Genomic DNA, 27,143 nt, shown 5'->3' on the forward strand with positions numbered 1-27,143 from the left:
TTTGGTAAAAAAAATCATTAGGAAAGCTTGAAAGCAGAAATTGGTCATCAGCACTTAGACTATATATCAAGATAAGTCAAAATGTAGGCTTGACCTAGATATAAAGGGAGATATTACAAGAAAATATGAAGAGCTTGGGACATATTACTTATTCGACTTATGAACAAATAAGATATAGAGCGTGTTGTAAAATATAAAATGAATAATCTTGGTTATACTAAATTAAAAAATTGAAAAAAAACAAAAGTATCCAAGATCAGAAGGAAAGTAGAAAACTGTTAACAACATCAATAAACTTTTATAGACAGTTCTTCAGATAAAAGTTTCATTTCTCAAATATATAAAGAACTTTGTCGTCTATAAAGAATATGAGTCATTCCCCAATTAATATATGGTCAAAATATGAATAGGTCTTCTAATGAAGAAATTAACACATTTTATAGTAATATGAAAAAATTGATTAGAGAAATGTAAACTAAAACATCCTTGAGATATCATTTTACATCTAACAGATTGACTAAAAAGGGGAAAGTGCAAATGTAGGAGAGGATATTCATTATTGGTGAATCTGGTAGTTGATCCAACCATTTTGGTGAGAGAGTTGGAATTTTGCCAAAAAATATTAAACTGCTTATATCTTTTGATCCAGCAATAACATTATTTATGTCTATTTTTTAAGATAAGGAAAAAGGAAAACAACCTATAAATTCTAACATATTTGTAGCAGATCTCTTTGTGTTGGCAAAGAACTGGAAAATGCAGGAATTTTCGTCATTTGGGGAGTGATTAAACAAATGGTGATATATGTTCATGGTGAAATATTACTCAGCTATAAGAAATGATGATCTCAGTGATTTTAGAAAAACATGGAGAAATCTTCATGAAATAATAAAGTGTGAAATGAGTAGAACCAATAGAACATTGTATATAGTAATACAGTAAATACAATATATAGTATTGTTTTAAGAATCATTTTGAGTGATCAAATCAAGTGCTTAAATTAACCACAAAGGTCCTATGAAAGAAGGTGTGGTCTACATCCAGAAAAAGAATTTACGTATATATTTATACATATATGTAGATGTGAATACATACATACATAATATATACATATATACACACACATACACAATAGAGATTTAGATTTGTGTCTTATGGTAATCATCTCAGTTTGGAGAGGAAAAGGGAGAAAAAAGGCAGTTTCATGATAATTATGTTGTATATTTGAAAGGAATAGGAAGTTGTACATGATGGATCTGCAATTTCAGGTACAATTTTTTAAAATTCCATTTAGTTATGGGAATGTTTCCTTTATTTCTTAAGTTAAAAATAAGCTATTTTTAAAATAAAAATTTTCTTTATATTTTTTGTTTTTTATCTCTTTTTTCACAACATGACTAATATGGAAATATGTTTTACATAGCTGCATATATATGTATATATTTATATACATATATATATATACATATATATATATATATATATATATTGCTTGTCTTAAGGACAGTTTCAGGAAGGGACATAGAAAATTTGGAATTCAAATAAAAAAACCTAAAGTTAAATTATTTTTACATATAATTAAAAATAAAATATTAAAATTTCAGTTCTTTGATTTTAATGTCTTGGTTTATAAACAGAGCCAGAACTAGAGAGGTGACAATTAAGACTGCCCCAGGATGAAAATTTAAAAGGTGCTTACCACACTAATGGGTATTTCTGCTTTTCCTATCCCCTGAATGGTAAGTAGATAGACCTGGGAGTGATTTATCCCTTGTTCACCTGTCTGGGTCTTCTTTATTCTTTAATAGCACCCAATTGGATTACCATTCCGCCCTCCCCTGCTTCACATGCAGAAATTGCTAGTTGTGTCTCTATTCTTGTTTATATCATATTTTTAAGATATTTGAATGTATTGGCATTTTACAACTTTGACCTTTTTGTGTGTGTGAACTCATCTTCTGAAATAAAAAAACGAATGCCTGAACTGTATGATATCTTAGAATTCATAGTATTCAATTCATCATTTGACAGTTGAGAAAACTGAAGTTCAATTAATGTGATTTGCCTTATGATCCCTTGTCAAGTTGGCTAGAGCTAGGACAAAACTACACATCTCCTGGACAAATTACTTTTTTCACTCTAGCATGCTTTGTTTTTGGATGACAGATAGGGTTGAGGTGACCAGGTGTCTTATAGATAAAACTCTGGACTTGGAATTGGAAAGATGAATTCAAATCTTCCCTCAGATATTCACTAGTTGTGTGATCTTAAAAAAGTCAATTAACCTCCATCTGCCTCCGTTCATCATCTATAAAATGGGGTTAATAATGACACCTACCTTCAAGGTAGAAGTTGTGAAGATAAATGAAGTAATATTTGTGAAATATTTTATAAACTTTAAGGCACTACATAAATACTAGTTAACATTAAATGCAAGCAATGAGAGATGGAAAAAATATTGGATTCCTATAGGGACAAGGAGGAAATAGCATGTTCTTTTAAGTGACTACAAATGGCACATGTAGTTCTACAATTTAAATTTTGGATATTGGCTGCTATAACTTTTGAAAAATTCAGTAAAAATTTTACTAAAATTTTAAATTTATTAAAACTAGTAAGTTGAACATATCTAATTCATAGGCTCTGTGTGTTGGAAGGAAGCTTGGATGTCATCTGGTATAGTAATCAATCCAGAGAAAGAATCTTTTCTACAATACACACCATGACCTTGACAACTTCTGGTGGCAGAGTCTTCCTCCCTATGAAGTAAATTTTGCCCATTTTCAACAATTCAGCTTATTAGAAAGTTCTTTCTCATAATGCATTAAAATCAGAATTCTTGTGCAAAGCTTCCATCCATTGGTTTAGTCTTGCTCTCTACATGAGTGCAGAAGAAACCAGCTTTTTCTTTTATATGATAGCCTTCAAATGTTTTAAGAGAAAAGTAATTATTTTGCATTTCTTGGTATTTATTTTATTGCCTTTATAGTTATTTTTGAAGTATTTCTTTGAATGTATCCATGAATGAGTTAAAAATTGCATCTGTAAAGTAGGACATAAAGCAAACCTTGGTCCTCAAGAAACTTACTTTCTAGTGGAAAGAATATATATAGAAGTGTAATGACCAGAGACAGGCATTTGGTTCAGATGGTTACAAAGATGTGAATGGGATCCTTATAGAAACTGGCACATTTTGTACAGAAAGAACAGATTTGAATAGGTGATAGTTTCATGGTTGCGTGATTGGAAGAATGACAAAATAGTGGACAAGTTTGTGGAAGAAATATCCAAAAAGTAAGGAGTGACTATGGTGGCTGGCACTTTCCTAAAATATTAATATGAAAGAGGGAGTCCTAGTCCTAAGGCAAAAATATCAGGCTAGCAAAGGAAAAAATAACCAGAGAGTAGGGAGTAGTACTGAGTGATTTATTACAAACCTTACGTTAAATATCTCAACAGTACTATTTAGGATTGCTTTGCAACTATTTACGTTTAAATAAATGAATTATAGTCATAAAATATAACTTTCCATTTATTCTTTCTAAGTCTCTTTTCGATTCATTGTTCATTCCCATTAATTTTTCCTATTTGTCCTTTTTTGTAATATAAGGCTTTTTTCTTTCCTTGTTTTATTTCACAATCCTTCATAGTCTTCATGTTTTTGGGTATTACTAGCATAGCTAAATAGTGCAGTGGGTAGATTATTGGACTTAGAAACAGGAAGACTCCTTTTCATGACTTCAAGTCCAGAGTAGCTGTGTGATTCTGGACAAGTCACTTAACCCTGTTTGTCTTAGTTCCTCATCGGTGAAATGAGAAGGAAATGGCAAACCACTGTGATATCTTTGCTAACAAAACCCTACAATGGGTCATGAAGAGTTGGACTTGATGGAACAAAAAACTGTCATTCCTCTGTAAGACATTCAGATTGCTTGCATTGTTTTTATTATTAGAAATAATATTGATATAAAATCTTTGAACCCTCCTTTAGGAGGGGTTGTTTTTGTTTACATTATCATGATAAATTGCCAACATTACAGCTATTGTTTCAAAGGGTATGATTGTTTTCATAACTTTTATTTTGAACTTCTAGATTGATTCTACTACCTACTATTTAATCAATAATGAATAAAATTGGGGCAACTAGTTGGGGTCATGGTTAGAGCAACAGCCCTGAAGTCAGGAGGACCTGAGTTCAAATGTGGTCTCACATACTTAACACTTCCTGGCTATGTGACTCTGGGCAAGTCACTTAATCCCAATTGCCTCAAAAAAAAAAAAGTAATAATGAATGAAATTTTACTGGCTCTCTACAATCTAGGAAGTATTAAGTTTGTTTACTTTCAATTTTGTGTGTGTGTGTGCCAATTTAATGAGTATGAGGAAATAAGTTTTTAAAATTTTCATCTCTTAGGTTACCAATATTTTGGGACATATTTTCAAATTTTCCTTTGTTTTTAAAAAGTCCAATACTACTCTATTTGGTTTTTTTCCCCAATATATTCTATTTGGTCTCATTCAATTTCTTCCCTACCAATAATTCCATACATAGCATTCTCTTATTAAAAAAAAACAAGTAGAACCACTCAATATAATTATTGCAATTGACTACATAAATTACTTTCAATATTTGTAATTTATTGTTTATCAGATTGGAAAGATGTATGTATGCTTTAACTTTGATAATCTGGGATCAATAATAATCATTGTTGTTTGACTTGAGTTTATTGCTATTTGTTGTATTTTCAGTTGCAGTTTCTGGTCATTGTGTTTTGCTTTTTGGTTCTTAAAAAAAATCCCTTTTTTCCTCCTCTAATGCTAAACCAATTTTTCCTTTATCTTTGGAATTTTGTAATTTGACTATTATGTACATCAGGGAATAATAGTTTGAATTTCACTATGATGGGATCTATGTATTCTCTGTACAAAAGCTCAAAGGATCACAGAGTTAGAATTGTAGGAGACTTAACGAATCTAACTACTTTACCAATGAGAAACCTGAGGCCTAGAGAAGTTAAGTGATTTGCCTAACTCACTTAACATGTAAATATACATGTAGTAAAAATGATAGTGTCAAGATTTTGATACAATATTTCTAAGCATCTCTTGGCATCCCGTATTCCCTGTTTGAAAATACCACCATCTGACAGTCTCACAAAATTATATATACTGAAATTAGGTAAAAAAAATATTCCTTAAAGTTAGAAGAGTACAAAGTTAGGCTTATCCTTTTTTTAAAAATTAAAAGCACCTATATTTAAAAAGCAGAAATCTTAAGGGATTTCCATTTAAAGAACAACCTGATTATACTGCTGTAAACATTGGATAAGTCATCCAAGGGATAAATTTTCTGATTGGATGGATGATTTAATTTGGTCTTTCATCCAACTACTGAAATCTTATTTTGAATCTTAGACTCATCATAGACTGCATTTTTAAATCTTCACATATGGGAGAAAAGAATGGTTTGTTCATTCTTCTGAGTGGCACAATGGAAACAGCAGGATTTGGTATCATAAAATCCTGATACCTTTGTTATCAGAAAACTTCTATCTCCAAATTTATGATCTCAAAAGACAGTAATGTTTGGCTTATCTGTGAATTCCAGTTTTTTTAAAAATATAAGCCCCTGTAAAAATAAAGCCTCATGGTATAATATATTTAAAATTATAAAATTAAGCTATCAAAAAACCCCCTAAACTATCAGAAATCTGGAATGGCATATTTGCATAGAAAACAGCCTCAGCAGGATAGCCTTTAATTCTTATAAGATGTTTTATTAACATATTTGAAAAAGAATGAGAAGATGATAAAACTTTGGAACAGAAAGAAGGGAAATATAATGATTCATTCATTTCATTTTCTTGGAAATTGTGTCTTTTAAGTCCAGTCTTCATCCTTCTTGTGGCATTAGTTATTGCTTCTGTAGAGATCATTCTTTAATCTCTATCTAGCCTTCTCCACTGGATATCCAAGTCTATATTTCCAGCTGCTTAGCAGATATTTTTCCATGGGAGTTTTGCTATCACTTCAAAAACTATTTTTGTGGTGATTATTATTATTCAGTTGTTTCAGTCGTGTCCAACTTTCTATGACCCTAATGGGGTTTTCTAGGTAAAAGTACTTCTCTAGCTCATTTTACAAAAACTGAGGTAAACAGGGTTAAATGATTTAAGCAGAGTCACACAACGTTGAACTCAGATTTTCTTGGCTCTAAGTCTGATGCTCTATCCACTTCACCATTATTTAACACCACATTTGTCATCTGTTTCTCCCCCACCTATTCCTTTTCCTAAATGTCCTTGGCTTTATGATTCTGAAAATACTACATCAGTAGAAGCTATCTTTTTCCCTTCTACTTTTCTTCTTCTCTCTTTCTTCTGTTTTATTATTAAATCTGTCATTCAGACTCTAAACCTTCATGTGATCTCTGGCTCCTTGGAGCCAACTAGGTAGTGCAGGGGATGGAGTCAGGAAAAGAGGAGTTCAAAGTTCACTTGCTAGCTATGAACCTGGACAAGGCATCTAACCTACTTCTGTTTTTTTTTTTTTTTTAAACAGGATTATTTTGAAAATCAGATGTGAAATACTTATAAAGTGCTTAGCCTAGCATCTAGCACACAATAAATGCTTAATAAATGCTTATTTTTTTTCCTTTCTTTCTATATTCGATTTACTTCATCTGGTTCATCTACTCATCACAATAAATCTTGCATGCACGCATTCTTTCTCTTCTATTTTCCAGATTCATGCTTGGATGATTGCAGGTATTTTCTTGACATCAGTTTATCTTGTATACCAATTTATTTTATACACTCATAGTAGATTAGAGATAGAGGTAGAGGATGAACCATTGATTTCACTGGTCTAGGAAACTCCCACATGAGGGTACTCCCTCTACCCATGAAAGTTGGCATCTTCTCCAAAAATAAATATTTTATAGAGTTACCTGGTGGTGCTGGGCCTAGACTTTAAATCTGATGTCCAACAATTAGCTATATGACTTTGGGGATGGTCTTAATTTATGTTTGCCTCAGTTTCCTCAACTATAAAATGGGAATAATAATAACACCAATTTTGCAGAGTTGTTATGAGGATCTAACAAGATAGGATTTTGTTTAAAAAATTGATTTTAATCATCTTGACAATAGGGTATGTCTTTTACCTCCTATTTCTATTCTCAAATGCCTGTCAATGCCTGACTTATGGTGAGTGCTGAATTTTTTCATTTAAAATTAATTATAATTAATATAATATGACATTATTTATTGATTACTTGGTACATAATACTAAGTACATAGTAGGAACTAAATAAATGCTTATTTTCTTCCTCAGAGCCCTAAAAAATAAAATGACTTGTCAAAGATGGGATTGGAATTCAGATCTTTCTGGCTTTGAGGATAGCTGACAAATCATCAGCCAGCATTTATTAAATACTCACAACAAGCACTTATTATTAAGCTATTTTTCCACTAGGCTATTTAAGCTCTCCTATAGATATTGAATCCTAATCCTATTGATTAAAGAATGCTGAGGCCAGATTTGAACTCAGATTTGGTGTGCCATCTAGCTGCCCCAATATTTAAATTATTTAAAATACTTAAAGTACTAAGGAAGTACTTAATACTTCCTAGCTGTGTGATCCTGGGCAAGGCACAACCCCAATTGCCTCAGCCAAAAAAAAAAAAAAAAGAATGCTCACTTAACATTTTTTCTCTCTCTTTTCTCTCTTTTTTTTTTATTGAAACTTTTTATTTTCAGAGCATATGCAGGGGTAATTTTTCAACACTGACCCTTGCAAAATCTTGTGTGCCAATTTCTCCCTCTTCCCCTCACCCTCTTCCCTTGGTGGCAAGTAATCCAATATATGTTAAACGTGGTAAATACATATAAATCCAATATAGGCATACATATTTATACAATTATCTTGCTGTATGAGAAAAATCAGATCAAAAAGGAAAAAGAAACGAGAAAGAAATTAAATACAAGCAAATAACAGCAAAAGAAGTGAAAATGATATGTTGTGATCCAGTCTCAGTTCCCCAGTCCTTTCTGGTATAGATGGCTCTCTTCATCACAAGATTATTGGAACTGGCCTGAATTATCTCATTGAAAAGAGCCGCGATCATACAGAATTGTATAATCTTGTTGGTGTGTACGATGACCTCCTGCTTCTGTTAATTTAACTTAGCATTAGTTCATGGAGGTCTCTCCAGGCCTCTCTGAAATCATCCTGCTAATCGTTTCTTTTTTTTTTTTTTTTTTTTTTTTGTTTTGTTTTTTTTTTTTTGTTTTTGGATCTTTATAAGATGAAAAGGAAATGATCTAAAAACTAAAGTAATTACAATGATATCTAAAAGAAGCATTTCATTTAGGTGAATATTTAAATACCTTCAAGTATTTTACTTTACAATACCAAGACAAATAATAGGATCTTTAGGAAACAATGAAGTTTTCCAAACAAGCTTATAACATAGTTTCTTTTAGGAAAAAATCTATAAACATAATTGCCCAGTTTTTGTATCTAGTAGTACAATGATGCTCAGAAAACATATGACCAAGGAATGTATCTTGCTAGAGTTTCTTGAATTAAGAGAGATCCAGAGTAAACTTCTTAACATATGATTCTGAGATTCAAATTGCTCATTCTGAGTTACACTTGATGAGATGATTCTGTACTGATCTCAAATTTTCAATTTTATTTTTTTTTTTTTAGGGATTGAGGAATTACAATGTAATGGTTTTAGTCATCCCCCAGAGTTCTTTTCTGGGTATAGCTGGTCAGTTCATTACTGTCCATTAGAAACTGGCATTTGGTTGATCTTGTTGCTGAGGATGGCCTGATCCATCAGAACTGGTCATCATCTAGTATGTGTGAAGTATATAATGACTCCTGTCCTGCTCATTTCACTTCAGCATCAGTTCATGTAAGTCTTCCAGGCCTTTCTGAAATCATCCTGTATGTTCTTTTTGAACAGTAATATTCCATAATTTTCTTATTCACAATTTATTCAGCCATTCTCAACTGATGGACATCCATTCAGTATTCCAGTTTCTAACACAAGGGCTGCCACAAATATTCGATCACTCAGGTCCTTTCCCTTCTTTACTAATCTCTTTGGGATATAATCCCAGTAGTAACACTTTGATCAAAAGGGTATGACATTTATAACTTTTTAGCATAGTTCCAAACTACTCTCAAAATGGTTTGGATTCGTTCATGCAACTCCACCAACAATGAATCAATGTCCCAGTATTTCCCACATCCCTGCCAGAAATCATCTTATTTTTTCCTGTCATTTTAGCCAATCTGACGTTGTGTAGTGGTTCTTAGATGTTATCTTAATTTGCATTTTCTCTTGATTAATAATGACTTGGTTTAGCATCCCTGTTTCGTATGACTAGAAATAGTTTCAATTTCTTCCATCTGAGAATTTGTTCTTTGTTCATATGCCTTTGATCCATTTTCAATTGGAAATGGCTTGATTTTATATAAATTAGAGTTAATTCCTAATAGTTTGGAAATGAGGCCTTTATCAGAACGCTTTTGACTGTAAATATATTTTCCCAAGTTTATTAGCTTCCCTTTAATCTTGTCATCATTAGATTTGTTTGTACAAAAAGCTTTTCAGTATTGGTATAATCAAAATTTTCTATTTTGGAATCAGTAAATGATCTCTAGTTTGCTTTTAGTATAAAACCTTCCCTGTCGATCTGAATTACAACTATCCTATGTTCCTCTAGTTTTCATCCCTCAATGATTTCATTCTTTATCCTAGGTCATGAACGCCATTTGACCTTATCTTGGTGTAGGCGATCTAAGTATGGATCTTAATTGCTTCTTTCTGCATAATGAAGTACTTCAATTTTTCCTAGCAATTTTATCTGAAATGTAAGTTCATATCCACAAAAGAATGGCTATCTTTGGGTTTTCAAGACTAGGTTGCTATATTTTTGAATGAGTTTTATCACCTTGACCTTAATCTTTTCCAATTGATCATCTATCTATTCTTAGCCATTCTGCAAATCAGTTTTGTGTAAAACTTCCTTGCTCTATATATAATTTTATGTTGGTCAGTGAAGCTCACCATCAGTTTGATTTTTTTCATTAATTCCCTTACATTCTTGACCTGTTTTTTCCATATGAACTTTGTATGATTATTTTTCTAGGTCATTAAAATTAGTTATCTTGTGATTGAGTTGGTATGAGCGCTAAATAAATAGATTAGTTGTAGGTTTCATCTCGTCATCTTTATTATTTTTTCCCTATATGTTAGCTATTTAATTTGTTATTTTTTTTCTTGAATTGGATCTTATGATCAGACTATTAATTTGTTCACAAATGGTCTGTAATCTTTGCTCATTATTAAATTTCTGATTTTCTTGGAGCATAGTATTCCTAATATTTTTATATTATCAGTAGCATTACTTTAAATTGTGAATTTTTTTGTAACTCATGACTTGTTGTATTTTTTAGTGATCATAGTAAGAATGTGATGACTTTATGGAGTTTGATTTATACAGCAACTTTAAATATGTTGGTAGGATTTGTTCATCTTTTAGCTTACGAATCTAACTGTGTTCTCTAATTATACATCATGTTCATTTCAAAGGTGAATAATCTTGGCTGTTCATTGCCTATTCTTTTCCTGTTAATGCTGTTTCTCAGCTCTTATTCGCTATAGCATGTTTCTATCAATATTAAATAGTAATGGTGATAGCTGGACTTAGTTTGTCATTGTTTCACTGCCAGATCTTATTGTGAACTTGGAATTTGCAGGCTTTGTCTCCAGGTTTTACAATGATGCTTATGTGGTTTTAAATATAGCTGTCATGATTATATTTATAGGAAAAGTCGCATTTATTCGCTATACTCGTCAGTGCTTTTTAATAGGATGATTTGGATTTTATCAAATGCTGTTTCTGCATCTATATGGGGAGGATGGATCATATGGTTTTTGTTAATGTGTGCGTTATTCATGGCCAAGTTATGCATTGATAGTTTTCTGAATATTGCCATGTTCCTGTTTCCTTGGTTAAATCTACTTGACGATGAGTGATTGATTTCTTGGAGAGTGATTTTCTGTAGTCTTTTGCTAATATCTTATGCTGGTAAGATTTTATGTGCATATTCTTAGGGAGTGGTCTATAATTTCTTTTTCTGTTTTTTCTAGCCTATCCTGGTTTAGTTCTCATGTCTGTGCATGTAAGGAATTTAGGTGGATCCTTCATTGCTATTTTTTGCAATATTTATATAGCATTGGGGCCAATTGTTCTTTAAATGTTTGGTAAAATTTCACTGTAAATCCATTGGTCCTGGGATTTTTTTCTTAGGGAGTTGTTAATTGCTTGTTCTATTTCTTTTTCTGAAATGGGATTATTAATAGCTATTTACTCCTCTGTTAGTCTGGGAGTCTATATTTTTGGAGGTAGTCATGCTATTTCACTTAGGTTATAAATTTTAGTGGTGGATAAAGTTGGTAAATAACTCTATTGATTCTATTTCCTTTCCTTGTGGAAAGTTCTCTTTTTCATTTTTAAGACTACTTTTGCATTTTTCTCTTTTCTAATTCGATGGATTGGTTACAAGTGCTATAGGTTGTTATTGGCTTTTTCTTATAGAACAACTCTTTAGTTTGTTTAATTAGTTGCAATAGGATTTTTTAGCTTTTTTTTTAATTCTCTTTTAATTTAATTTAATTTAGTATTTGATTGGGGGTTTTAATTTGGTCTTTTAGTTTTTTAGTTGCATAGCCCAATTTAATCTTTTGCTGTGTTTATTAGTAAGCTTCTGGGATTAAAATTTCTGATGGCGCTTTTGCGTTGATTCTATGCTATTTTGTATGATGTTTCTTGTCATTATCTTTGAGTGGAATTATTATTGTATTCTGTATTTGCTGTTTCCCCTAATCATGTTTCTTAAGGATGTAGATTGTTGTTTTGTTTCAATTATTTTGGTCTATGTTTCTCTAATTTTTGTTGGAATGTAGTTTTTATTGATATGTTGAGATGAAAGCATTTACTATTTGTTCTTGGCATTTAATTTGAGGTTTTTATGTGCCTATATATGGTCATTTTTTGAATAGGTTCCTATGAACTGCTGAGGGAAGAGTATATTCTTCTATTCGCATGTTGCAATTTTTCAAAGATTGGGCCAAATAGCTCTATTTTTCTGTAATATCTGTTTACTTTTGATTTCTTTGCTTTTTGTTGTTGTGGTTTGGATTTGCTAATTTGAGAGTGCAAGTGTTAGATCTTATATGTACGTTTTTGTTGTCTTTTTTTCTGCACTTCTTAATTCTTCTTTAGGAAGCTGAGTGCCTGTATACTATTTGGTGGCATTGTTTAGATTGATAGTTGCTTCGTTGTTTAGTACCCTTTTAGTAGGATGGTGAGTTTTTCCTTATTTTTAATTAGTCTAGATTTTTCTTTTTTTTGTCTGGAGAGTAAGGTGGCATACCTGTTTTGCACTTTAGCCATGGCATAGATAGGTTTTGCTCGCCTTTTACTTTTATGCTATATGTATCGCTAAGCTGTGTTTGTAAACAGCAATAGTGTTGTGGTGGTTCTTGACTTTTGTCAGTTGTTTGCTCTTTTGGTTGGGGGTTCTCCATTCATTTAGGTTAGAATTAGCTAAATTGTGTTTCTGCATCTAATAACCTCAGATTGTGCTTTACTTTTCTTGCCTCACTTTTCCCTTTTAAATCTTATTACTCTTGTATCGATGCTTTCTTTTTAATCTCTCCTTTGAGTTTTCCTTCCTTTATACTCTTTTTTTTTTTCTTTTCTTCCCGTTTTTAATGAGGGTGAGAGAGAATTTTTTAAAAATAATGTCATGTTTTTCCTTTGAGTACTCTTGATGAGAGGGTAGATTTCATGTTTCTCTTCTAAATTTCTCAGATGATAAGTTTTTAGTCTTTGTGGGATGTGGTTTCTCTTTTTCCCTTTCTTCCCACTTTTTGCTATTTGCCATTTTTCTTTGTTGTATATGTACTATAAATTTACATGTATTTTTGATATCACACATAGAATTCAGATGTTAGTTATTTTTACTTTTGCATTTTAGTTTATTCTTGGAGATCAAATTTTGTGTTTAATTCTTGAGTTTTTCTTTGTCAGAAACAAATGGAATTGCTATTTGTTTCATTAAATGTCATTTCTTCCTGAAGAAAATGCTCTAGCTTAGTGGTGTAGTTTATCTTGCTGCATTCCTAGTTTTGTGCTCTTTTTGAATATCATAGTTCAGGTCTTTTTCCTTTAATGTAGAGGTAGCCAGATGCTGGGTGGTCTTTGTGTGGCACTCGGTATTTAAATGGTTTTTTTGGCTGTTGTAAGATTTTTCCTTTATCTGATAGTTCTGAAATTTTGCCACAATATTCTTGGTGTTTTTTTTTTAGGGTTTTTTCTAGAAGTGTTTGATGAATTCTTTTCAATGCCTGTTTTTACCTTTTTGATTCTATTACATTCTGGGAGTTTCTTTGATGAGTTTTGTAAACATAGTATTGGTCTTTTTTTCATCATAGTTTTGGAAAGTTCAATAATTCTGGATGTATTCTCTAGATGCTATTTTTCCAAGTTGTATTTTGCTTTAGTGTAATTCATGGTTTTTTCAGTTTGTATTTTTTTTTGCGTTTTGCTTGATGATTCTTGTGTCTCAATGCATGATTAGTTTTCAATTTGTTCGTTCTAACTTTTTAAAGAATTATTTTTCTTAGCTTGTTTTTACTTTTTCTGTATATGTCCAATTGGTTTTGAATGTATTGTTTTGGTCTGTGGAATTTTTTTCTTTCATTAATTTTTTTAGTGAATTATGTTTCTTTTTCAATTCACTCTACTTTCTTGCGTTGTTCTTTGTCTTTTCAATTACGATCCTACTTTCTAGTGAATTTTTATTTTTTCAATTCAATTCTTACTTTTCCTGTGATTTTTTTTATTTTCAATTACATTGTATTCTGGGAATTTTTAACTTTTTCATCTGTATTTCAGGAAGTTGTTGCTCTTTGTAAGGCTGTTCTTTCTTTCCATTTATCTTCTAACTCTTTTGAGACTTTATGGTCTCTCTATGAGAGCATTATGTAAAAGAGACAGTCTTGATGCATTTTTTGCTTGTTTGAGGTTTCTTCAGGTTTGTTGACCTGCTTTTTTCTGCATAGAAGCTGTCGATTGTTCTTTTCATCTTTTTAGTTCATGTTTTAAAGCTCTTTAGGTAGGTCTCCCAGGGCAAGGGTTACCAGCCTTCTGCAGAGCAGGGAGAGATGTAAACTGATTTCCGGCTGGAGGTATGGGAGTGCTCGAGTGAGAGTTTTCCTTCCCAACAGGAAGTGGATTCAGCACTGGCCGAGCTATCAAAAGGCTTAGTAGGGCTGAGTGGATTATCGATTGCCCTAGGCTAGAGACAGTGGTGAAAGTGTCACTGCCCCAGGCCGGAGCCTCTTGTGGGACTGTGAGTATAGCAGCTGAGCGCAGACCGCAGACCGCTGAACTCTGCTCCCAGTGCCTCTGCCCAATGCAATCGGCCCTGGAAAGCTTCTATGGCCCTAAGCCGAGCTCCCACTGCGCAGATTGAGGCTAACCTGGCTGCGTCCTCCTGCCGTGCAGGATCACAACTGCCCCAAGGAAAGCCTTACTGCGGGTTGGGCTGCGCGCTTGTGCTGAGATCTGTGCTTTCACCCTCGGTTTGAGACTCTCCTGGAACCCACTTTCTCTCCCCGTCTGCGCCGATCTCCCCTGGCCCCGTAACCAACCTTTTCTGGGAGACTGCAGATTTTCTTTGGCAGGTGAGTTGTTCTACTTCTTATCTTTCCGAATTGTAGCAGTCAAGACTATTTTTGAGGCTCGATATAATATTGGTAACGAGGGTAAGAGAAGAGCTTAGAAAGTCGCGTGTGTCTTCTCCGCCATCTTGGCTCCGCCCCCTGCTAATCGTTTCTTAAAGAACAATAATATTCCCTAACATTCATATACCATAATTTATTTAGCCATTCTCCAACTGATGGGCATCCACTCAGTTTCTAGTTTCTTGTCACTACAAAAAGGGCTGCCACAAACACTTTTGCTTTTGAATTCCCTTTAAGATCTCTTTGGGATATAAGCTCAGTAGAAACACTGCTGGATAAAAGGGTATGCAAAGTTTGATAACTTTTTGAGCATAGTGCGTAATTGCTCTCCAGAATGATTGGATTAGTTCACAATTCTACCAACAATGTATTAATGATCCAGTTTTCCCATATCTCTAACATTCATCGTTATCTTTTCCTGTCATCTTAGCTAATCCGACAGCCAGTCTGTGTAGTAGTATCTCAAAGTTGTCTTAATTTTAATTTCTCTGATCAATAGTGATTTGGAGCATCTTTTCATATGACTAGAAATAGTTTCAATTTCTTCATCTGAAAATTGTCTGTTCATATCTTTTTACCATTTATCAACTGGAGAATGGCTTGAATTTATATCAACTTAAATCAATACTCTATATATTTTAGAAATGAGGTCTTTATCAGAATCCTTGAATGTAAAAATGTTTTCCAAATTTATTGCTTCCCTTCTAATCTTATCTGCATTAGTTTTGTTTGTACAAAAACTTTTATACTTAATATAATCAAAATTATCTATTTTGTGTTCAATAATGAGCTCCAGTTCTTCTTTGGTTACAAATTCCTTTCTTCTCCACAGATTTGAAAGGTAAATTATCCTATGTTCTTCTAATATCACTCTTTATGTATAAATCATCAATCCATTTTGACCTTATCTTGATATGTGGCATTAGGTGTGGATCAATGCCTAGTTGCTACTATACTAGTTTCCAATTTTCCCAGCATTTTTGTCAAATAGTGTGTTCTTATCACAAAAGCTGGAGTTGTTGTATTTGTCAAACACTAAATTATTATAATCATTGATTATTTCATCCTTTGAACCTAACCTGTTCCACCAATTGACTACTCCATTTCTTAGCCAGTATCAAATGGTTTTGATGACTGCTTCTTAATAATATGATTTTAAGTCTGGCACAGCTAGGCCATCTTCATTTACATTTTAAAAATTTATTCACTGAAAATTCTTGACCTTTTGTTCTTCCAGAGGGACTTTATTATTATTTTTTCTAGAGATATAAAATAATTTCTTGGGGGATTGATTGGTATGGCACTAAATAAGTAGTTTAATTTAGGAACTATTGTCATTTTTACTATATTCACTCAGCCTACCCATGAGCACTTTATATATTTCCAGTTGATTAGATCTAATTTTATTTGTGTGGAAAGTGTTTTTTTTTTTTTTTTTTTTTTTTTTAGTTTTGTTTATGTAGTTCCTGACTTTGCCTTGGCAGATTGATCCCCAAATATTTTATAGTACCAACAGTTATTTTAAATGGAATTTCTCTTTGTATCTTTTGCTGCTGGACTTTGTTGGTAATATATGAACTTGCTGGTAATTTCTGTGGATTTATTTTGTATCCTGCAACTTTGCTAAAGTTGTAAATTGTTTCTAGTAGTTTTTTAGTTGATGTTCTAGGATTCTCTAAGTATACCATCATATCATCTGCAAAGAGTGATAATTTGGTTTCCTCATTACCTATTGTAATTCATTTAATCTTTTTCTTCTCTTATTGTCAAAACTAATATTTCTAATGCAATATTGAATAGTAATGGTGATAGTGGGTCACCTTGTTTCACCCTTGATCTTATTGGGAATGCTTCTAATTTGTCATGTCATGTCAATGATGGAGTCAGAAAGACCTGAGTTCAAAGTCAGCCTCAGACACTTAATATTTCCAAGCTGTGTGACCCTAGTCAAGTAACTTAACCCCAATTGCCTTGCCAAAAAAAAAAAGCCTGTAGAAGGAAAAAGAAAGCATCCAGTATGAATAACAATAAGAACATCAGTTTGATTTGACCCACAAATTTTGGTATCTATTTGGGTTTTTTCACATGATATCTATGTCACTCACTTAGCACATTTATATCCAACTATTTATGACTGCATTTAGGGTTTTCTTGACAAAGACACTAGAATAATTTTTGACTTGCTTTTCCATAAGAAAGACTGAGGCAACAGGATTAAGCAATTTCTCACAGAGAGAAAGTGTCAGAGGCTGGATTTGAACTCGGGAAGAAGAATCTTCCTGATTCTATGCTTGGTACTCTTTCTACTGAGCTATCTAGCTGCCAATTTACTGATTTTTATTGTTATTTTCTATAAACCTCTTATTACAACTTAGGCTTACAAATCTCTTGAGTTCAGATGCTGGGTTTGGACACTTAGTCATAGTACTTTGCATATATAGTATTGTATTTGCCCTGTGTTTTGCTGCTTGTCATTGTTCTTTCCTTTTGCATTGTTGTAGTGGTAGTGTTTTGCTTCCTGTATAATACATCCATACATCCTCACCTGCAGCTCTTTTCATGTCCGAGGAGTTTACATCAGCAGCCTTTTCTCAATGCAAACCAAAAATATATTTGGAGACAATGGGGAACAAATTCAGAAGAAATTCAGGCTTATAAAATATAAGCTCAATAGTAAAACATATGATTCCAGGCATAATCAATGTGAGAATTATTTTGTTTATATTTACAATGATTTGTTTTTCATTTCTTTTATTCTAATGAGGGTTGTAGAAGAGAACAGAAGAAAGGCTGAAAAACAGGCAAAATAAGTAGTTCAGCTTTGAATACTGAAAGTTAATCTTATATACTAAAATGTATGCTGCATTTAACAGAGATTTATGGTTTCACATCTTTTTCTACTTTTATAAAAAAAGGAAATTTTCATTTTATTTGATGCTAAGTTCAAAATGAAAATACATTAAGAAATAGTGAGTGGAGAAATAAATGGATGTGGAAATAAGGAATATTGCATTTATAGCTCAAAAGCAATCCCTCATCATAAATATTTGACCTGACATAAATATTTGATTGGTTAATTTGGTTTATAAGCACAATTAGTTTTAACTCATCATGACTGAATCTACCAGTTATGTGAGAAAAGGAACTATCAAATCAATTGTAGCTGGCTAATTCAGAAAAATAATTGATGTGGTTATAATAGTGACTTTTTATTTTTTTTTCAAATAGAAATCATTTTGTAGGAATGACTAATAATATCAAAATGTAAGTTCTAGTTCTTAAAAAAGCCTTAAGAAAATGGTGTTCTTTGTCTTCAAGGAGATATGTTTTTCAACTCATAACATTCCTTTTATTTTTAAGATTAGATTTGAGATATATTGTTTTCACTGTTTGGGGTTGTCAGCAATGACTTCTGAGAATATTCATCCCTTTATATTAGAAGGAACAGGCATGGCAATTGACTAAAAAGGATCAGAAGTCAAATACTTTATGAATTCATTATTTTGTCCAAACCCATGGACAATGGCTTTGTAGGCACAGGATGGCAGTATCCTTTAGATCCTGTGTGGTCAAGGAGGTCCATCATAATTACTAGCATTCTCCATTGTGATTTTAGTAAAGCCAAATCCCTGCAATATTTTTCCTAAGAGAGGGTTAATCTGAATCATCCTGAGAAATGACATGCCAGATTTATTCTCCAAAATGCCTTCACAACTCTAGGATTGTTAGGTTAACATCCGAAATTAATTCTTAGTCTGATTGACATATTTAGCTTCTTATATACAAAGGGGATATAAAAGTGCCTGTGGTGACGATGATTAATATGGAGTAAACTGTAGTTATGGTTAACTCAAGGTTATAATTTTTCAGTTATCTAGTCCTTTAAAGCTTTGGTTATGGAAGGTATCTTTATTCAATACCACCCATACATGGGACTATTGTTATCAGGAAATATTTTAAGCTTAAATTTAAAAAAAATCGGTTTAATTGAAAGAACAATAGCTAGGGTAGAGCGACTAAGGCTTTGCCACAGAACACCAAATTTGGAATGTATATATATTTTCAAACAAATAAAATCCATTTGTTTGGTGACACATTTTCTTCTAGAGGAAAAATCTGATGAATTCAGGAAAAAATGGCCTTCATTTAATTCATTATCCCTTCCTCTTATGAGGGTCTGATTTGGAAGGTATACATTTTGAGGGCACTGATAGCTCTTCAGCACATAATTTAGCATCCAGACGGTAAGGATTACTAATTAAAATAGGATGCTTCCTAATGGTACAGTGACTTCCTTCTTCCTGGTCCTTCACTATTATGTCTTTGCATTGCTTTCCTGGAGACACCAGTTTGTTTGTTTGTTTATATGTGTGTGTGTGTGTATGTATGTGTGTGTGTGTGTGTGTGTGTCTGTGTGTCTGTGTGTGCGTGTTTGTGTACCACTGACATCTCCATAAAGGTAGAAATATACTGTTTTGTTAACATTCTGTCTTCCTGCAGAAAAGTATTATTCCCTTATCCTCTCAATTACTATTGACTATATCTTATCTCCAATTATATTTCCCATAATGATATTTCTTTCTGCTTTTAGTCCTTCATTGGGCAGAGAATGACAGTAGTTACAGTTGGAAAGAATCTCATTGATCATCAACTTATTGTACAAATGACATACAGTGAGATCAAATGCTTTGTTCACGGTTACACAGGAAGAGATAGAAGGAGGGAAAGTATATAGAAAATAACAATAAAAATAAGTAAAGTGGCCATTTAGTGTATCATAGTGTATAGAGTGCTAGCCCTTGAGTCAGGAAGATTCTTCCTCAGTTCAAATGTAGCCTCTGACATTTACTAGCTGTGTAACTTTGGGCAAGTCTCTTAATTTTATTTGCTTCAGCTTTTTTTGCTATAAAATGACTCTTACAGGGGCTAAATCCAGTGTTCTACCCCACTTGCTGGAATGTAAGCTTTAGGAAATGGAAAGAATAAATATATTAAGCATTTATTAAATGCCTACTATGTACCAGTCATTCTTCTAAGTTGTTTATAAATATTATTTCATTTGATTTTCACAACACTTTTGCGACATAGATAGGTGCAATTATAATCCCTATTTTATAGTTAAAGAAACTCAGCTAGAGACACAGATTAAGTGACTTGTCCAGAGTCATGCAGCTAATGACTATCTGAGGCTACATTTGAATTCAGGTCTTCCTGACTTCAACCTCAGAACTTTATTTACTATGTCAGTTAGTTACCTCTATAGTGTAAGGGACTATTTATCTCTAGCCCAGGACTTTATGTGGTACTTTGAACATAATAGGTAACTTGCTAGATGTTGATTGAACTGAATTAAATTACATGGAACTATAGAATTTCTGAGTTGTAAGTGACCTCATCAGTCATTTAGTTTAACCTGCAGCTAAAAAAGAATCACCAAATATTGCATTTGCTGGAGGCAGGAAAATGTAAGGAAAAAAGTTCCATACAATCCTTTTAGGTATGTTTAATGAAAAAATGATCCTTTTGAAAACATTCAAAACATAATAGAAAGTGCTTTATCTCTGAGACTTGTCCATTAGCAAGGCTGACATTTCTAATATCACCATAGGACTTTAATGGATTTGTTTCATGATACTTTCCAAAGTAATATTTTCCAAAGAGAGAAAAAAAATCCTCCAAAATTTAGAGCTCTTTCCTTATGGGAGAATATTCTATGGGATATCACTTATTCACTTTTGTTCAGCTATCTATTATCTGTGGGAATTTTCTACCATATGGCCCAGAGCAGAAAATGTTATTTTAGTCCCCTGGAGCAATGATTTAGAATTAGGTCTTGATGGACTGTCCATTAAGCTGTTTTTACCTTGCATGAATGAGAGGAGTGGTCCAGAGGATGGAGGTGAGGAGGGTGGTATCCTGGATATTGGCAGTTAAAAGCCAAGTTCTAAATTTTCCCAGTCTTAGAAAAAAGAGGCCAATTTCCCATCTGGCAGCTGGCTTATTGTCCCCTTTAGTTCTAGCCTGGTTAGATCAGAATGTCATCTGTAGTGAAAGGAAATGAGCAGTGAAGACCAGCATACAAAATAGCAGTTGAATGGTCTTTTATATCTACTTAGTTCTCCCACGTTATTTGTACCAACAGACATTTATTGTTGAACTTGATCAATCTTCATGTATTGAGAGAGTAGGGATTACAGATTTAGGATTGTAAAGCCTTGAAAACCATTGAGTCAAGCTTTCTCACTTTATAGATGAAGAAATGAAAGCTAAGGGATGTTAAATGAGTATGTAGTGTTACATTAGAAACAAATGTCACAGCTGGATTGAGCCTAGGCTACCCAACCAGCTTTTCTGTAAATAAGAAGAAACTATTATAGTTGGATCCTGATTAATATGAAAAAATAAATCCCCTGAAACGATTGAATAGAGTATTTAAATTCACATTACCGAAGTTATGATTATGTAAAATGTGGTAACTAGTTCTAGTCCAGTGGAAATATATGGTGCAAATCTGAAAAAAAAGTGAACACTTCAATGGATGCAATAGTTATATTAATTGGGACTTATCTCTAGTGAAAGAGCCCTAGATTAAGTGACAAATATCTTGGTTCAAATGTGCATTCCACTGCCATTTGGACTTTGGGCAAATCACTTGGCTTCTATAACTTATTTCTTCACCTGTAAAATGACTATATTTATTTTTATAATTGGATTGAGTTGCTTTTAAGTTTAGTGTATACAATATACAATAGAAAAAATTAAATTAACATAATTATTTAAGTTTCTAGAATTAAGTGGTATATCAAAAGGGATGGAACTCATAGGAGACCAAACATGCTGTTTAAAAATCCTGAGATCGGACTAAACGGTTGAGGGTTGATCTCTAAGTCCTTTTAGTAATCTCACAGATTGTTAGAGGTCAAAGACACTTTAGAATTCTAGTTTGAGACCAAAAAGAGCATTAAAGGTCATGTACGCCAATTCTATCATTTTATATAGGTGAAGGCTCAGAGAGATTTAATCTGCCAGGGTAAGTGTCTGAGGTATTATTCAAATCCAAGCCATTATATATCATGTTATTTAATACAGCTATATTAATTTTTAACCAAGAGAGATTAAGTGGTTTGCATGGAAAAGCCTGTAATGCTACATTCCAGACAGAACTTATCTTTCTTCACAAACCATCCTTCTTCCAAATTCTTCTGTTGCTATCAATGGCCCAATCATCAGCCAAATCACTCAGGTCCATTCACTTGGTGGTGTTGATTTTTCACTCTCAACCTCTATAGTGAGTCTGTTGCTAAATGTTGCTGTTTCTATCTTCACAACATTTCTAATATTTCCCCTTCTTTTTCCTTACATAGTCATAGTTCTTGTTCTGACCTTCAGCACCTCTTGCCTTCTCAATAGTCTCTTCACCTCAACTTGCTCCCTATCGGATTCATCTTCCCCTCAGCCAATATGTGTTTAGCATATATCTGACCCTGTCTCTTCTCTCTCCTTCTCCCTTGAACTCCAGTGACTCCTTATTATCTCCAGGATCAGTGGCACTCTTGAATGTCAAAGACCCTCATGATCTTATATGTCTTTGGAAAACTGGGTATGCCAGAAGGCAGCAATCAACTCTGACCCATTAACAATTAATGAGAAAATGAATATAAGAAGTGGACTCACTCCAATGAGAGACTGAGAGAGTGACATCATATCATATCATTCTTAGTCAAAGAGATTATCCTCAACTTTGGACAATCTAGACAAAGGATCTACCTTCCCCCAAATTTGCTTAAGTGGCACACAAAGGGCAGGAATTCAACTTAGGTAACATTCCTTACACGGTTGAGTAGTTCAACCTTCAGAGGATGAGCTTTGAAACGAAGAGTTTGGAAAAAGGAGAATGTTTGTCTCCCCAAATCATTGGTTATTAATAATAATTTCTCTAATTGGTAACCGTGTGTGAAAAGTTATGGAGATGAGAAACTCCACAGTAATTGTTGAGTACATTGGAGAGGAACTTAGTAGATATTTTTGGTATATTTCTTGTATTCTCAGTGTATTTACTGATTTTTTTCTGATTTATCTCTATATAAATACAATTCAATATAGAGAGAAAAAGAGCCAATTTGAATATATCCGATTTTCTTCTTCCTTAGTTGATACCTTTTCTTCAGGTATGCTTTAGGATAATAGACACTGAATTATAATACTAATTCTTTTGCTCAATAGTATATGCAAAAATATCTTTTACTTGTTTTTTGTATTCTTTAACCAATGTATTTTATGTTATTAGAATTATGAAGGGAAAAAGCAAATACATCTGTAGTAGAGTTTATAAGAGTAAATGCGAATATTTCAGTGTTGCCTGCTAATTTCCAGCAACGGAGGAGATTTTAGAAGTCAAACAAAAAGTCAGTTGTAATTAAAGTGGAATTATGCAGTAAGATTATTTTCTCTTAAAATATAATAGACTGAACCCAATATAGCTATTTGGAAGTTATAAGGCTTTGTCTAGATATTACTTGCAAAAGACCTAAAATGTCATGGTTAAATTTTTGAAAATATAGTGTCCCACATAAAGAATAATACTATAAAGAAATTAGGAGAGCAAGGGATAGTTTGTCTGTCAGATCTTTGGAGAAAACAGGAATTTATAATCGACCAAGAAATAGAAAATATTATGAAATACAAAATGGATACTTTTGATTACATTAAATTAAAAAGTTTTTGCATAAACAAACCAATGCAGCTAAAATTAGAAGGGAAGTAGAAAGCTGGGAAACAATTTTTACAGCCAGCTTTTCTGATAAAGATATCATTTCTAAAATAAGTAGGGAATTAACCAAAACTTATAAAAATATAAATCATTTCCCAGTTGATAAATGATCAAAGGATATAAACAGATAATTTTCAAATGACATTAAAGCCACCTATAGTTACATGAAAAAATGCTTCTATCACTATTGATTAGAGAAGTGCATATTAACCCAACTCTGAGGAACCACCTCACACCTATCAAATTGGCTAAAATGACAGAAAAAATAATGATATATGTTGGAGGGAATGTGAGAAAACTGGAACACTGATATACTGTTGGAGTTGTGAACTCATACCCTGTGAACCAGCAGTATCACTGTATTTCAAAGATACAAAGATAAAAGAAGGGAAAAGACCTACATGTGTAAAAAAAATATTTATAGTAGTTCTTTTTGTGGTGGTAAGGAATGGGATACTGAGTGGATGCCCATCATTTGGGGAATGGCTGAATATGTTATGGTATATGAATGTAATAGAATATTATAGTTCTATAAGAAATAATGAACAGACTGATTTTGATAAAAACTGGAACTTATATTAGGTTGTTTTCTGTCTGAAGAAGGGCAAAAATAAGAAAGGAAGGGAGAAAAAAAAATTGGAACTCAAAATCTTGCCAAAATGAATGTTGAAAACTATCTTTACTTTATTTAAAAAAATAAAGTGCTATTGAAATAAATTTTTTTAAAATGGTGTTTAAGTGATAGATATTTTCCTTTTTTAAGGAAAAAAATGTCTTTAAGACTTCTTTAATGGATAAATACTTAATTAGTGAAAAATAGTACTATTGATTTGGAATCAGGAGATTAGTCTGGGCAACTGAACAGAAGTAAGAAAATGGCCCTTAAAGATGAACTACACTATAAGAAATCATTTGTAGAGTGAAAAGATAAGATTCCAATTGGTCAGAAAAGAAGGTAAAACTCAGAAAGGTTGTTTTTCTCAGGTCACAAAAGGATACATCTGTGATATGGAAAGAGCTTTAGATTTGAAGTCTAGAGGCTGTGTTATTTAGTAGCTTCATGGCCTTATGCAAGTCATTTCTTGAGCAAATAACTTTGCTGGAGTTGACTTTCATCATTAGCAAAATGAAGGTGAAAATATATTACTTCCTTCTCTAGACTGTTGAAAGGCTCAAATGACATAATCCAAATGAAAATTTTATTATTATTATTATAGCTTTTTATTGACAAAACATAAGTATGGGTAATTTTTCAACATTGACTCTTGCAAAAACTTTTGTTTCAACTTTTCCCCTCCTTCCCTCCACCCCTTCCCCTAGATGGCAGGCAGTCGCATCCATGTTAAACATATTAAAGTATATGTTAAATACAATATATGTATACATATTTATATAGTTATCTTATTGCACAAGAAAAATTGGATTTAGAAAGAAAGTAAAAATAACCTGGGAAGAAAAACAAAAATGCAAATAAACAACAACAGAAAGAGTACAAATGCTATGATGTGGTTCACACTCATTTCTCAGTGTTCTTTCACTGTTCATCACTGATCAATTGGAACTGATTTGGACCCTCTCATTGCCGAAGATAGCCACATGAAATATTTTTTTTAACTGTAAAATGTAAACTGTGGTTATAGAAAAGAATATGAGTCTAGAAGTAAAAATTATTAGTATCATTAGACTGAGGCACATGACTTCCCCCCTCAATTAACCCTTCATGGGTGGAGGAAGAAGGGGGAGGGAGAGAGGCAAAAACACAATCACCTTCTCCTGTGAAGCAGAATATGACAAGATTAGAAAAAGTATAAAATTGAGTCAATTCTCTATATATTTTAGAAATGAAGTCTTTATCAGAACCCTTAAATGTAAAAATATTTCCCCCAACTTATTGCTTCCCTTCTAATCTTGTCTGCATTAGTTTTGTTTGTATAAAACCTTTTTAAATTAATATAATCAAAATTATCTATTTGGTTTTCAGTAATGAGTTCTAGTTCTTCTTTGGTCATAAATTTCCCCCTTCTCCACAGATCTGAGAGGTAAACTATTCTATGTTCTTCTAATTTGCTTATATTACTCTTCACAGTTAAATCATGAACTATTTCAACCTTATCTTAGTATATGGTGTTAAGTGTGGGTTAGTGCCTAGTTTCTGCCATACTAATTTCCAAATTTCGCAGCATTTTTTTTTTCAGATAGTGAGTTCTTATCCCAAAAGCTGGGGTCTTTGGCTTTGTCAATAGTCACTGACTATTTTGTCCTGTGAATCTAAACTATTGATCTGATCAACCACTCTATTTCTTAGCCAGTACCAAATGGTCTTGGAGAGTAGTGTTTTATAATTTAGTTTTAGGTCTGGCACAGCTAGACCATCTTCATTTGCATTTTCTCATTAATTCCCTTAAAATTCTTAATCTTTTGTTCTTCCAGATGAACTTTGTTATTATTCTTTTCTAGATTTATAAAATAATTTTTTGGAACTTTGATTGATATGTCAATAATTAAGTAGATTAATTTAGGTAGTATTAACAATTTTACTATATTCGCTCGGCCTATCCAAGAGCATTTGGTAGTTTTCCAATTGATTAGATCTGACTTTATTTGTGTGGAAAGTGTTTTGTAGTTGTGTTCATATAGTTCCTGACTTTGCCTTGGCAGATAGATTCCCAAATATTTTATATTATCAACAGTTATTTTAAATGGAATTTTTCTTTGTATATCTCGCTGCTGGATTTTATTGGTAATATATAAAAATTCTGATAATTTCTGTGGATTTATTTTGTATCCTGCAATTTTGCTAAAATTGTGAATTGTTTCTAGTAGTTGATGTTCTAGGGTTCTCTAAGCATACCATTATAACATCTGCAAAGAGTGATAATTTGGTTTCCTCATTACCTATTCTAATTCCTTTAATCTCTGTTTCTTCTTTTATTGCCAAAGCTAATACTTTTAATGCAATATTAAATAGTAACAGTGATAATAGGCACTATTGTTTGACCCCTGATCTTATTGGGAATAATTGGGAATTTGTTCCCTTTACATATGATGCTTGTTGATGGTTTTAAATAAATGCTACTGATCATTTATAGGAAAACTCCATTTATTCTTATACTCTCTAGTGTTTTTTAATAGGAATGGCATTGAATTTTTTCAAATGCTTTTTCGCATATATTGAGATAATCATATATTTTTTATTAGTTTGGTTATTGATATAGTCAATTTGGTAAAAGTTTTCCTAATACTGAACTAGCCCCACATTCCTGGTATAAATCCTACTGAATCATGGTTGTTATCCTGGAGATGACTTTCTGTAATTTCTTTGCTAATATTTTATTTAAGATTTTGCATCAATATTTGTTAGGGAGATTGGTCTATAATTTTCTTTCTCTGTTTTTATCCTTCCTGATTAGATATCACCCCTATATGTGTGTCATAATAGGAATTTGATAGGACTCCTTTTTCAATTTTTTCAAAATGTTTTCATAGTATTAGAATTAATTAAATATTTTAATGTTTGATAGAATTCTCTTGTGAAT

Source organism: Sarcophilus harrisii, chromosome 2 (genome assembly GCF_902635505.1).
Source record: "Sarcophilus harrisii chromosome 2, mSarHar1.11, whole genome shotgun sequence".
Lineage (NCBI taxonomy): Eukaryota > Metazoa > Chordata > Mammalia > Dasyuromorphia > Dasyuridae > Sarcophilus > Sarcophilus harrisii.